At 30.3% G+C, this 14,701-nt stretch overlaps 1 long non-coding RNA gene across 1 annotated transcript; it reads left to right on the top strand.

Moving 5' to 3' along the window:
• The first annotated feature begins 2,303 nt into the window (after positions 1-2,303).
• Positions 2,304-12,740, top strand: LOC121114847 (uncharacterized). Its single transcript, XR_011779362.1, has 2 exons — positions 2,304-2,501; positions 12,413-12,740. It is a non-coding gene; the product is annotated as an uncharacterized lncRNA (long non-coding RNA).
• Positions 12,741-14,701: the final 1,961 nt, after the last annotated feature.

Here is a 14,701-nt window from a genome sequence, read left to right on the forward strand (position 1 = left end):
TAGAAAGAGAAAGTATGAGGTGTGCACAGACTTATACAGTGTACCCGATGATAATTATCATCGTAGTTAGTGATAAACTGCGAGAAACACTCGTAAATTGGTACTTGAGTTTTATTAAGTAAATAAAAAAAGATTTAAAAAAAAACAAGCAACACGTGGGCATAAAAAGCCGAGTGTTACTTGGAACTCGTTAAAACCTCGAAACCCGTCTAAACCTCGGAACTCCCCAAAACATAGGATTCTCTATTTTTCTTTTCCGAGCCTATTGTAACATGTAACACGTAACTTTTCATAGACTGACTTCCTTTCCCTTTTAAATTTAGAATTTATGTTTTGCCAGAGGCAAAACTATGTTGACTTTTGTGAAATGTGTACTCTTAGTCCAAGTTTATTTTAAAAGTAATTTTTGCTGGAACTTTTTAAGTCTAGGGGGAGTACTCGACATTTCTTTGAATAAGGCAGTTTATTAAGCACACACTCAAAAGTCCTCCTCAGACAAATATATGTTGTACATACAACAAAATTGTCTGTATTAAATAAATATCAATATTTCCAAATGAATGAGGGAGGACCCACTATTAAAAATAAATTCGAAAGTTCAAATCTGATTTTCACTCTACTAGCTACAAATTCGTTCGGCGTATCCCCTGAAATTTAAGCTAAAACATAATTTTCATTACTCTTACAGTAATTCAGGATTAGGGTATTAACTTTGTAACTATCATTATAATTTTTGTTTAAATAGTAGTTGCATATTAAAATGAATTTATTGTTCAAATTTTAATATGTTTTGGTATTCGATAAATAATAATAATAAGTTGACCATTAAGAATTTTAATGATAAGGAAAGTGGAATGGTGAAGTAAGTGACTATAACAGCCTTGTTTATATTTTTGAAACTCTAGTTGAACCACAAGATTGTGAAAATGACAACGTTATTTACAGTCTATGCAGCAAAAATATAAAAGTTACTGGTGTCAACAGCAGGACCTCAATCAAATACCACATGGAAAACATCCATGAAGTTGGTTAAAATGATTTTACTAATAATATACCATGAGTCTATGATTATGTCCCTTTATAAAATAAGTTTTCTGAGCCTCGAAAATAAATCCTTGATCGAAAGGCAGCTTTGACTCCGTTCAAGGGTTTAAAAAAATTATTCATTGTTTCAATAATTCTATAAAAAATATGGCTATTTGAGGGACAAGTCTTTTTACAAAGAAAAAGTGTTAGAGTGGATAACGAGTATTTAGGCGAATAACGAGCATTGAAGCGAGTAACGAGTATACCTCGTAATTCCTCGAGTTTTTTTTAGAAGCTCACAAAAACTCATGCAGCAAAATTCAGCATGCGGCACATCATTAGTTATTACTAATAATGATACATAAGTTAGCAATCAATTTCACACCATTAGAACCAACTTTAACATGAGTCATCATATAAATTAAGTATCTAACAACCTTTAGGTATGAAGCTAATATATGTATATATAAATAGATGTGAATAATTAATTTTTATTGAATGTTTAATCTAGGTCAATTTAGTTTTATATATAAAGAGTGGTTAAACTTTTATTGTGATACTAAAAATGTGGCGGTTGAATTTAAACTTCTTTGAAGCCCAGGAGTTCACATTTATCATTCAAGTGTTTTATTGTCGAATATAAAATTGCACACGACAATATTGTCTTGCCATAACATTACTTAAAATTATATTTCTCACCATGATTTTGCTTCAGGATCATATTATCACAATTATTTTGTTGCAACCTTATTACTGCACTCATTTTACTGTGAACTCCCTTTTTGGTCATTAAGAAAAGTCAAATTGATCCTTGATGTCGTCATTGAGAGTGTTTTTCCTAATAGAATCAATTCTACATATAATTAAGTAAAAATTAAATTTGTTTGTTTCAAATAGTATTATAAATAAAACGTGAATATATTTTGCAAGATAAACTCTTAATACATATCTTGCCTTAATAAACTATCGGCAATTAATGGAAAAATTCAAACACATAATGTCTTAAGAACCGACTGACTGGATGTTGGATTCCTTTGCACAATTTTGTTCTACAATGGGTATTCTTGAGCTTATGTCCAAGGCTGGAAACTATGCGAATCTATAAATATATATTGTGTACCTCTTCCATAATTTTTTTTCTCTCTCTCTTTCTCTCTCCAAGTTCCTTTTCTACTTCATTTTCGAAGACGTATGAAATATATATGTATGTAAAATGAGAGAAGAGTGATAAAAAGAAAATCCCTATATAAATATTCCACTCTTGCATATAAAATTTCATTTATACCATTTCCTTGTCAGCATTCAGAACTCACCCTCCTCAGATCAAAATGAAACTAAGAGCGATGTTTTTCATTTGGGTTCTTGTGGTGTTATTGCAACTAGCAGATTCATATAATTTAAATCAATGGAAAGCAAATTGGTTGGATCGCATGAAGGATGAACAGTCACTTTCAAATGAGCATGAGGATATTTTGGTGAGATATTTTTTGATTTTTGTATAAAGGCAGATCCGTAACCCCATCATTTCTAATAGAATGAAACGATAAGACACATTCATGCAATAAATAAAATATTTTTCCATTGATATATGTACATATGTGGGTTGTTTTAATAGAGAAGGACTGAATATCATAGAGTAATCCTCATTGGTTAACCTGTTTCATTGACTCATTAAACAAGTTGGAACAAATTTCAGCTTAAATGGAACCAGTTTTGGAACCAGAAGACCTATATACATACAAGGACGGCCACTCACTCCAAAATATTATTAATAATATCAATGCCGTGACTTCTTTCCCGATTGACTAGATTGAAAAGACATTTCTATACTCAATTTTTTTTTCTTAATTAAAAGCACAAAATTTAAATATTATTTGTAATTTTTAGAAAAGACAATTTATTCAACATTTATGTTATTCATACTGTGGATATCTTTAGGTTTGATGTTATTATGTGTATGCGAGGGTTATAGTTTTTATTTATTCTTTCAACGCCTTAAAATAATCTTTGCTATTTATTCTTGACTTAAAAGTGCAGATTTTAAGAGATTAGTGCTATAATTAAGCAGTGCGATATATTTGTTTTCTATTTAATTGAGAGGCACAGTAATACGGATTTCGAGGAAGAGTTTAATCCATTATTTGAGTTATAAGTATTTCTTTAATCTATTTATAATTTTAGTTAGACGATTTATTATAAGGTTAACGATGCTAATTTATTGGAGTATTGTTGTTCAATTGATTTTAAGGTGAGGCCCCTTAGGTTTGTGTATTTAGGTATGTGTGTTACTATAAGGGAATTAATTTTAATAATAAATCAATTAGTTACAGGCTTGGACAATAATATAGATTGTTCCCAAATTCTGAAGTTTTAGGGCATTAAAATTTTAATTATGTTCATTTTTTAAGTTTGGGACATATCCATTGTTTAGTTAGGACATTAACCCCTAATGCCTTCCTGTAGTTACGACACTAAACATATGTTTCTTACCACCCAAAAAATATCCTTAAAAATGATTACTTGTTAATACCCAAATAACATATGATATGTTCAAGGAAACATCAAAATTAGCAAATATGTTACTCCATATCAAAAATATAGCCGCGACATACCCTCCCCCTGTTCATCTGATCATCATTAGAGCTGAGATTTGGAGACATAAACTAGGCCGTCTAAAATGTGTATTTCCTTTTAATTGGTCCTCATATTTCTATATAGTTTTTTTTTCCATTTTTTTCTTTACCGAATGAATAACAGTAAGGGAGACGAGGACAGTTGCAAAAATTTTACAAAATAAATATCATATGTTCAACATGGCTTACATCTATTCAAAGAGAATACTGCGTCGTAGTTTTTCCTCAAATTGTATTAAGTATGACAAGTAAATGTTGCAACAGTTAGGTTTTCGACTTTCAGTTATAAATTAAGAAAAATAGACGTGTCAATATCAATTTTCATGTTTTATAGCAGAGTAAGATTTATATTATTATATAGGAGAAATGTATTTTAACAAACTTCTTTTGAGGCCTACCATGTCATACAAACCTGGTTGTTGCGAAGTGTAAATATATAAAAAGATAAAGAGGAATAAAAGAATAAAGGAACTTCCCCCTTTGTACTGAGTGCTATAATATCACAAATTTCCTTAGAATTAATGAGTTTTTAATATCTGGTAAAATTATATCAGCAAAAGAATAATCAATCATTACCATTATATAAAAAAATAAAAATATATTTACTCCAAAAAATTACTTTTACTTCTCAAAAACAGTTTTTATCCATCATTATATATGTAAGTAGATTATAGACAATATTTTTATTAATATAATTTCTCCATGATCTTATTTATGGGACAGGAATATTTTCTAAAGTACAAAGAGCATGAATATATATATACATAAAGTATATGCTAGTTAGAGCAAGATAAGAATGCTTTTATTAATTATTTTTTCCTAATTGAAAATTCTAGCGTATCAGCAAACATGGAATACTATAGTTAATAATTATCTCTGCGAGCAGATATGTATGTCTCTCAATGTAACCAAATTTTCTATGAATGTATTTACTTTGTTAGAATCTGCTATACTTCCATAACACATTATGGGAGGGATGGGCAACTGGATACCCGGGGGGGGGCACACAGCCCTCATCCACACTCAGTGTGGACAGCAATAATTTATAATAAAAAAAGGTAATGTGGCCCTCCAATGAAAGTGCATGATTTTTTTTGCCCCTTTTTATCATGGAAGTTGATCATCCTTGCATTATGGCATCGAAATCTCATTTGATAGTTGGAGAGGGAGTGACAATGCGGAACACGTTTTTTAAGAGATTATTCCATTAATTTTATAAATTGAATTAAATTTTTGAATTCTTATTTGGATATTTTCTTTTTATAATATTCATTTTAGATCCTATTTTATAGTTGATAAATATTCTAATAGTGCCAGATCCAACAGATAAAACAACATAACAAAAGAGGGACTGAGAAGGAGTTAGATAGGTTCAAAAATAGTTAATCCATTGTTTGTCCCCAAAAAATTATTAATTAAAGGGATTTTTGCTAACGCTCTTTATTAAAAATACCTTGTTTTAATTTTCTAATGTATAGTAGTTCTATTGATGCATATATATTGCACTAAAAGTTTTCCTCTCTTAAGGAAAAAAATAACAATAATTCCTGTTGTAAATAATAAATTGATTTTATTTTTAGAGACCTCATGCAAATTATCATTCCAAATAAAGCTATTATTTAAAAAAAAAACTACTCAGAAAATAAATTCAATGTACAGGGTATTAAGATTAAATCGGCTTGAATTGTACATATGAATGTTGAGAAATGACTCATCTGATGTGTCCGCCTCCAGCATCAATCACAGCCTCGGCCCAAGCACAGAAGGAGGATAAGTCGCTGACGAGGTAGTTCCTGGGAATGTGAGTCATTCTCTTCTTGGTGGAGGGAATCAAGGACTCTTTGAATGCATGAAATGTTCGATTTTTTTTAGATTCAACGTAGCTCATATAAAATAATTCATCTGATTTAGATCTGGACTGTTGGGGGGGAGGTATATTCCCTTGTCATGGCACTTTCCTGGTCGCATTGTTTGCGGCATGATGACGGATCTGGGATCATCCGTCGCCAGAAGAGCCTTACGAATCTTGTGAACGTTCTGGATTGGAACGCTTGTCAGATTTGAGACCTTTCGATTTAAAATCTTCATGTTTTTGTAGACAAAAAAAAAGGTACAATACCCTTCTTCCTCTGTAAATTAAATCTTCTTTATATCTGGAGCAGCAACGGATCTGCCGTCAAAAAAAGAGATGCCATAAGTCAGCTGTATCATTACAAAATCACCGGCGTATGCAAGCACCAATTTGATCTTAACAAGTTATATGTAAGTACATATAACCTGTGATGGGCGTTTTGTTGATACAAATATACATATGACAGCTTTACGATTGGAAACTCATTTTCTTATGGAATTTATGTGAATTCTTGTTACATCGTTGTGGTGTATAGCATGAAAGTTTTTTTTGTAGTTGGAAATCTGAGCTGTGTTTCTTATTTTCCATAACTTGTCATCTTTAATTTTTCATTCTTGAAAGAAAGAAAATCCACGTATAGTCCAATCAAAAAGATTTTATTAAATGTCTAAATCATATCCATCAAAATGAAAAAGGAAGACAGTTAGCCAATTCTTCCCAACTATGGAATTATTCTTCATTAACGGTTTGGAATTATTTTCAAGTTAACAAAAGAAAATTTAATTTACTCAACCCTGAATAGAGGTGACAACAACAAAATGCAGTGAAAGTGTTTGTGTAGGTTAGGTAACGCCTGTGATAAAAGGAAGTCTTACTAGTGATGTAAATCCTATGAATTTTTTAGCTGGCCAGTTTTTAATATGAAGAATCAATTTTCTTTTTTTTCGTAGTCGTCATTATTTCTGAGTAGTTAATATACTTTCCTAAATAGATTAAATTATATTCAAAACCTGATTAAAAATTATTGTTTGCTCAAAAAAGACGGATTTTAACCTTGAGGGTTTGTTGGAGAGTTATAATTGGAAGTCCTTGTTGGACTCTGAGTAGAATTGAAGCATCGGTGTAATTCTTGCCAATGCCTTTGTCTATTTCTTTCTCTCCCTCCTCCCTTGTCACAGCTGAATGTAGTTGATCTTCTCCAAAACATTCCTCAAACTCCCATGGTTACCATGTTGATTTTCGGTTGTTTTTTTAGCAAGCAAATTATACACTCTTTATAGCTCTTCTTTACCTTTTTTTATTATTGGGAGTAAAATGGCCCGGGAGTTTATATTTTCTACATTTAAGTGGTATTAATCCTGAAGCGACTACATAAATCCTACACGAATACTACTCGCATTTTCTTATAAATCAATAATAAAAATTGAGAGAAAATTTAGTCCAAATAAAATTACGAGATTATCTTGTTCGCGAAGGATTAAAATAGTACAATCATGATGACCATATCCAAAAAATATGACAATGGAAAAAAGAGTGACGTTTTGTAGTTGTAAACTGAACAGTGTTTTTTATTTTTCAAAGCTGCTATCATAATTATTATATATTTATAAATAAAGATTTGTTGTGGTTTTATAAGGTCCTTATTGGACTATGAGTAGAATTGAGGATCGACACCGGATAATTCATCTCTATACCATTGCTAGAAACGGAGTGGGATTTGAGTTTATTTCTTTATTCTCATAGTTCCTCACAGCTGAACCAAAGAAACTTCCTGACGGATGAGCTCCTATTCTCCAAAATCATAATTAATTCCAACTATGAAAATAACATTTTGGGAAACTTTTTATATAGCTCTATCAATATTTTTCTCAAAACTAGTTTTATCTATGGGTTATATACGACCATATTTAAAATATTACTATAAATTTTAATGTATAAATTACATAATGTCATCATTTAGGATATTTGTATAATACTTATATATATCTGTCATATATCACGCATCCATCATCATAACTCAGAAGATTATGCTCCTATTTCTTTTATTTTTGTCCTCAATGAGTAATGATATACTGAAAAACTAGATGAAAATATAATCTGGCAGGCTACACTAATGGAACATTAACTTTAATTTCAACAACACCTCGCTCTTTCATCTTCATTGATGGTGAACTATTGGTAACTAATGAAGTTAACATACTTTCTTCAAAGGAATGGTCTTCGTCAAGGAAAGTTTTTGTTGCTCAAAAATATCCTCACCTGCTGTAGTTCCGTGCAATGAAATGGGAAAAGTTCCTCTAGAATGGATAAACTATTGATGTTGAAAAATCGAATGAATATTGCCATTTGTGGTATGTCCGTATTTTCCACAGATTCATAAATACAAATGGATAAGTATTCCGATTTTTTCGGTTTAGTTCCCACCCAGTTTTTCAGTTAATTGTGTATTTTTATCGTTCGACAAGGGAATCTTTTTCAACTGGTTGGGTATCTTGTCATTTATGTACTTTGTCTACGTAGCAGTAACCAATTTCTCTATTTGTAAATTCCTGAAATATCCCCGGAAAATAGGATCCCAGCAGATACATGACATATTTTCCTGTAATATTTGCAGGCTACACAATTTTAGGATATGCTCGATTTTAGCATCAGCAGGGCCTGAGTCAAAAATAAATTTATGGCCCCTTTTCCTTCTTTCCTTTCTTGAAATTGGATTTAAAACAAAATATTTTTACTTTAAAAAAAATTAATGCAGGGGTCTTTTTTTCATATCATTTAAAAAAAAAAAATAAAGAATGTTCTGTTATTTTTAGAATGATATTTCATAGAAAAGTTATTTATTTAACATTCTCTAGTCTTTTTTAAATAATTTATGTCCATATTTCACTTGTTGACGTTATTTAAAAAAAAATATTTTTTTTCTATATTTAAAACTACCTTTAAAAAAAAAGATCAATAATCCTTTCTTTATTTGTATATATATTTTTTTGTATATATTAACTCAGAGATTTCCCTAGGTGTAAAACCCCAGATATCCTTGGAAAACAGGATTCCGAGAGAGTACCCTAGTAGGTTAATAAAATATTTTCCTGTAATATTAACATGCTTCAAAATTTTAGAGTAGGCTTGGTTATAGAATGAGCAAAGCCTTGGGCAATGTTACATTTGTTGGCCTTTTTTCTTTCTTTTTTTAGTTTGACTTTAAAAGAATATTTTTATGTTTAAAAAAAAAATAAATGAAACTTTCTTGCAAATGAACTTTTTCTTAAAAGAATATAAAAAATAAAATGTTCTTTAGCCTTTTCTATAAAAGGTAATTCTAAAAATAACAAGAATTTCATAGCACCATTAATAATTTATGTTCGTATTATATTGGTTAACTTTTAAACAGAAACAAAATATTACTTGCTATTTTTAAAATGACATTTTGAATATAATAGTCAATAATTATTTTTCTATTTTTATAGTTTTTATCGTGTATATATTTATCCAACTAGGGGCCAATCAAGAGTCAATTGCTTCATATAAAACTAGCCCTGTTTTAAAAGTATCGGTAGTGGTCAGAAATTTCTCTTTTTTGACAACTCTAGGTAATTAATCTCCATGTATATACATAATTATCAGAAATAAATGATTTCTATATTTAATTACATTTTCTTTCAAATTACATAACCTCCTTTTTTCAAAACAGTTAATAGAGAAAGAATGTTTTTTTTAATGATGATTTTTATGTAAAAAAACCATTAAGCACTTTCGTAAAAATAAGCACACAAAAAAAGGATTGTGTTGTGCAATATCCAAAAGTTTATTAGTTGAAGCAAATATTTTGTTCCATTTATTTATAATTATCGTATTTACTGTCTATATTCACTAACAAATGAACGATTTAATAAAAACCTCGAGGCAATATATCGGTGTTTTTAAGGGATAGGTTCGGGCAAGGTCGTCAACACAAGGACTTTTTTAAGGTCTTTGGTGTTTTTTATTATTTAAAAAAAAAATTTCCTAGTGAAATCTAATTTTTTCCGACTCTAATATGAAATTACTTTCTTTTCCTAAATAGAATGCAAGGTTCTTAACTTTAAAAAAAAAGAAGATCTTTGATTTTTTTTTATTAAAATTAGTAATTTATTAAAATATAGTTGTGTTTTATCAAACAACCTTTTTTAAGAAGAGTCTAAGACAGACTTCTTATAGCATTTTTAATTAATTGTGTCCATATTTCCTATAAAAAAGGGCTTTTTTAATAATTAATATTTCTTTTTAATTTATAAATGGTCTTATAATTTGAAAAAAAACCTTGATATTTTGTTCAACGGTTAATTAATGAAGTAAAAAAAAAATTGGGGTTACAAGCTATATAGGTAGTTTGAGGTTTACTCTTTTATAAAAGCTGAGTGAAATAAAATATTACGTTTGATAATAAGTTTTTTTTTAGGAATAGTCAATGTTTTGAACGAATTAGGAATTATCCAAGCAAATCCTAGTTTCTAGAATTTTATCAAATGAACTAATAAATTATCTTTCGTTCATTTTGTTGAATAGAGTGTTAGGAATTAGGAATCCCACTTCTAGTTGTAAGGTTGATGGATAATAAATATTTTAACCTACGATTTATATGCATTTGGTTTCATCCATAATCTAGCAAATAAATTTTTTAACATAACTTCAATGCATTCATTGTAGTTTAGCGTTCAGCTACTTTACTAAAGTAACACTATTAATGGACCAGATAGTCAAGTTTTCAAAGATATGAAGTTGGAGAATATTTTAACGGCTCAAAATTTGATTTTTAAAATTAAAAAAACTCCATACCTGTTCAATTAAATGTAGCAGGAAGTTACCTCGCGATGTTTTCGCTGCTTTTCCCCCCTCATCAGTGTTCTGAACGTTGACTAGTAGAATCATAATTATGTCATTTTTAAACTATGAACAATTATCATCAATTATTGAACAATAATTTCATAGTTGGGGAGAATTGGCCAATTACCAACGGATATTTGCCCTTTTTTGTTTTTTTCGGATTAAAGATTGTGTGATCCAATATCGGTAAATACATGGCAGAGGTGATTATTTTTGATAACCCGTCCCACCCGTTATAAAAAAGGTTAAAATACAACCTGACCCACAGTCAAAAATATTTTTTTAAATTTTGACCAAAAAGTTTTGGATTAGAAAAATATGAATTTGGCCAATTTCAACACAAATCCGGTGTTTATCCAGATTGGACACAAAACATGTACAAAATGCCTTGAAATTAACAAAAAAAGAAGTCTGGATTTTAGGTGTTGGATTCCTGGGTACGTTAATTTTTAAAAAAATTCAAGAGAAGTTCTGAAGGTTTCCTTGAGAGACACTATTTTTTTTAATAGTGGAAACACTGATTTTAATTTTAAGATTAAACTACTAGAACGGAACCTTAAAATCATTCAACGTTAAATAACGTTTTGCTTTCCGTTCATTGAACCTGCGTTCTTCTGAACAATAGTAAGTTTAGAGCTCCTTTCACAAGACTGGTTTTTGTCTAAGGCCATTTTCTGTGAAACCCTAGCTTACGATTACAACACATATAATAAAAGATATGCTTCTCGCGCTTTCTACGTAAGGTTTTTGTTTCACTCGCCACCACGATTGTCCAAAGAGAAAGGACATATTTGAAAAACATATGATAACTATCATTTTAAATTTTCCTTGTTGATAACTCTTAATTAATATTGGAAGATTATTTAATAATTATTTTGTTGATTTAATTATTAATTGCACAAGTATAAGAATTAATAACCGAGTATGGAATACAAGAATTCTAGACGAAGGGGCTTGATTTACATAAATTAATTTAAAAAAATTATAATTTCTAACACCTTTTTAGAGTTCATGATAGGTAGAGTTAGCTGCATTAAATCATGCATGAATAACTCATTGAAACAGCAGAGAGGAAAATATAGTGTACATATCTTTGTTTATTTCAAAAGTCTAGTCGTGCTTAGAATAAAAATCACGTCATATATATTGATGACAACATTATCACTCAAGTTTTTATTGTTATTGTTTTCCAAAAAGTGATGGTGAAAGGCAATGGCTAGGGAAGTGAAAATGGTATAATTTTGTATTCTATCCTTACACTCTTAAAAATTAACTCAGGGGCATTACTTAGCTGCATTTGGTTATTATTCTCTACTTGTGAGGTTCTTAATATACATATTTCTCACGGTTGTAAAAATTATTGGTTAAATACCTTAGTTTACCTAGTTCGAAAAAAAAAAATAGTCAAAACCCATCATTCATGTGGTTCATGGAATGATGTTGATGTGGCCAATACTTATGAACAGAATGAAAATTTTAATGTATAAATATTATTTTAGATATGTTATTTGGAAAACAAAATAGCCATTTAGAGGTCTGTAGCTTTATTCATAATATGAATTTCCATTACAGTTTCCAAATGATATCACAAAAAAACAAAAAACACACACACACATACGCAAGATACTTGCCGAGAAATAGTCTTTTTCTTCTCTGTTACTGCTTAATTTGGATATAACGCCGTTGTAGTTTTAGTAAATGAACTTTGTTAGCTCTGCCTTCATTTGATTTAAAAATAATTGTATAAAAGAGATACTCTTATCTTAGTTATATTTTGTATTACTTCACTCATCAATTATCCTTATTATAATATACTCTTAGAATCACACAACTCCATTAATATTATAAATAATTTAATAAAATTTATTTAACATAAAAAAGTACGATAAAATTCTGTATAACTTTTTTTTTTTTTTGAAAAAAAAGAAACCCCCTTTAATACTCAATATATGAATATATTTTGAGTGTAGCGCAAAAAATATTGACATACGCCCTCCATATGAGTAATATATCTACTGATAGTGTTTTTATTTTATAGAAGGATGTTTCAAACGTGAAAATCGGTCCCCGGATCTCCATCCGCTCTCCGAGGATTAAATTTAATCCAAATGAAGAAGATGACCCCAATAATATCTCGGCTGTTGACTACTATCGACGTGCCATGTTTAATAAATACTACTTTGGGCTAAAGAAATAACTAACATTTACAATACCTATTTATTAATACATTTATTACTCTTAACTTCAGTTACAAATTCATAAAAGTGAATTAATTATATATTATGTTAACCAGTTGCAAATTCTCCAATTTCATTCCAAGATACAACTAATAATAAACTAGAAAAATAAAATAGACAGACAGATCAGGATTTTTGTATATTTTGGGGATGGCCATACATCAATTGCCAGGCTGCTCTGCATGTCTAACAATATCAAAAAATAATTCCCTGAAAATAATTATATTTTTTAAAGTTAACATGCAGTCATATTTATTATGCTTCATTGCTATTGTAAAGCCAAATCCAGACAATTTCAAACACGTATTTTAAACAACATGTAGTAAAAATAATAATAAAAAATATAATTAATAACATATAGAAAGCACATAAGTTATAGACTAATTTAATTTTAACACATTCTCCAAATAATCATTCACTCGATACGGGGTCAAGAAGGCATTTACCATATCTGTGGGAAATATGCCAGCCCAATGTCAGTGGCTTTCTCTCAAAGACATCCAAAGTTATGATGAAGGCTGGAAACTTTATTTAGAACATATGAAAGCCATTATTTTCAACTCCAGGGATAATTTTGAACATCTTTTTATGATCCAGCTCATCTCATCGCTAAAAAAAAGTTCTCTATTGAACTTCAATTGTTGAACGATATTTTACCATTTGTGCCCCTGATCAGAGCTGTTATCATTGGGAGGGTGGGCTAAGTGGTGTACTATTAGTCCTGGGAGGTTGAAATTTTACATTGGTCCTGGTCAGACTCAGAGAGAGATGTTGATTTTCGGGGCGGGGGGATGTACGTGGAGCTAATTCTATGCCTGGAAGACAAAAATTGTTTTCTGGAGATCAAGGAGACTAGATCAGGAGTTGAGTTAAAATTCAAAAAGTGACCAGCGTCTCAAAAAACAAATATACAACTCAGCACGTTTTCAAAGTTTATTAAAAATCAAAGAAGTTATGGGGGAAAAAAGGATTCGGGGAAAACTACAAATTCTTTTTTTTTTTTTTTTGTAGTTAATAAAATGGATTTCCAATTGTGTATTGGATTCGTAGATAAAATAAAGTTTGTAAAAATTTGTCTGAAGCTTCGTTTGCATATAAATTTGATGCATAAAAATTGATGTTTAACTGAAATATCTGTCATTTTCCGTACAGATAGTTGGTAAGACTGTGAATATATACTTCACCAGAGGCGTAGGCACAAAGTCTTCGAATGCAGGTTTGATAAAAGACCACGAGTCCTTCTTTTCTGGACTCTCCCTAGGTCAACGTCAAGTCTATTCTGCAGGCCTCTCACGTGCAGCAGATTACATCGAACATGGAACTGTTGCACGTTTTGGAATGAAATAACTTATATGATCCCAGGAGAACCCAAAACAGACTGCATAGAAAAACAAGTTGTACCTCAAGTTAGCAAATGCAGCACTTAAGTGGGAATCTGCAAAGACCGTTCTCATTCAACTGAAAATTTTCTACAATAAGGCGAATATTCCTATAGTTCCTATCATCAATGTTGTAAATTAATGCTTGATCGTCTCAGTGAAAGCAGCACAAATTCCAGTGTCTCGTCGGGGAAATCAACATACCTTAACAAAACTCGAGTTTGAGAAAGCTCACCTTGACAAAACATTTAGTTCATGGGTTAATGATGCTATGGAAAAGATTATTAATGAAGAAGATAAAATACATTTATAAAATTCGATTGTTTGGCATCATTTGATATTATAGAAAGAAAGGAAGCAGCTATTGAGCGTAAAAAAAAAAGAAGCTATATCTCGATCTGAGGCATCAATATTAGAACAGCTTGAATCCTCAAACTCAAAGGATCTTCTAAAGCCTGTAAGTTTTTCTGAAAGTGACTCTGAGTCTACTGGGAGCTCGGATAGGACCGAATAAATCACCATAAAAAAGAAACGTTGCCACCACAGATTAACCTATACCAGTATACCGGCATTAATTCCTCATGACATTTTAAAAAGGCCTTCTTTAGTTTCTGTTACGATTCATTTCAATATAAGTCCTGCTCACCATACTGCACTCACCAAAGTGGCGATTGAGGAATCAAGAGGTGATACCTCTTGTATTTTTAAATC

The sequence above is a fragment of the Lepeophtheirus salmonis genome, chromosome 3 (assembly GCF_016086655.4).
Source record: "Lepeophtheirus salmonis chromosome 3, UVic_Lsal_1.4, whole genome shotgun sequence".
In the NCBI taxonomy this organism is placed as follows: domain Eukaryota; kingdom Metazoa; phylum Arthropoda; class Copepoda; order Siphonostomatoida; family Caligidae; genus Lepeophtheirus; species Lepeophtheirus salmonis.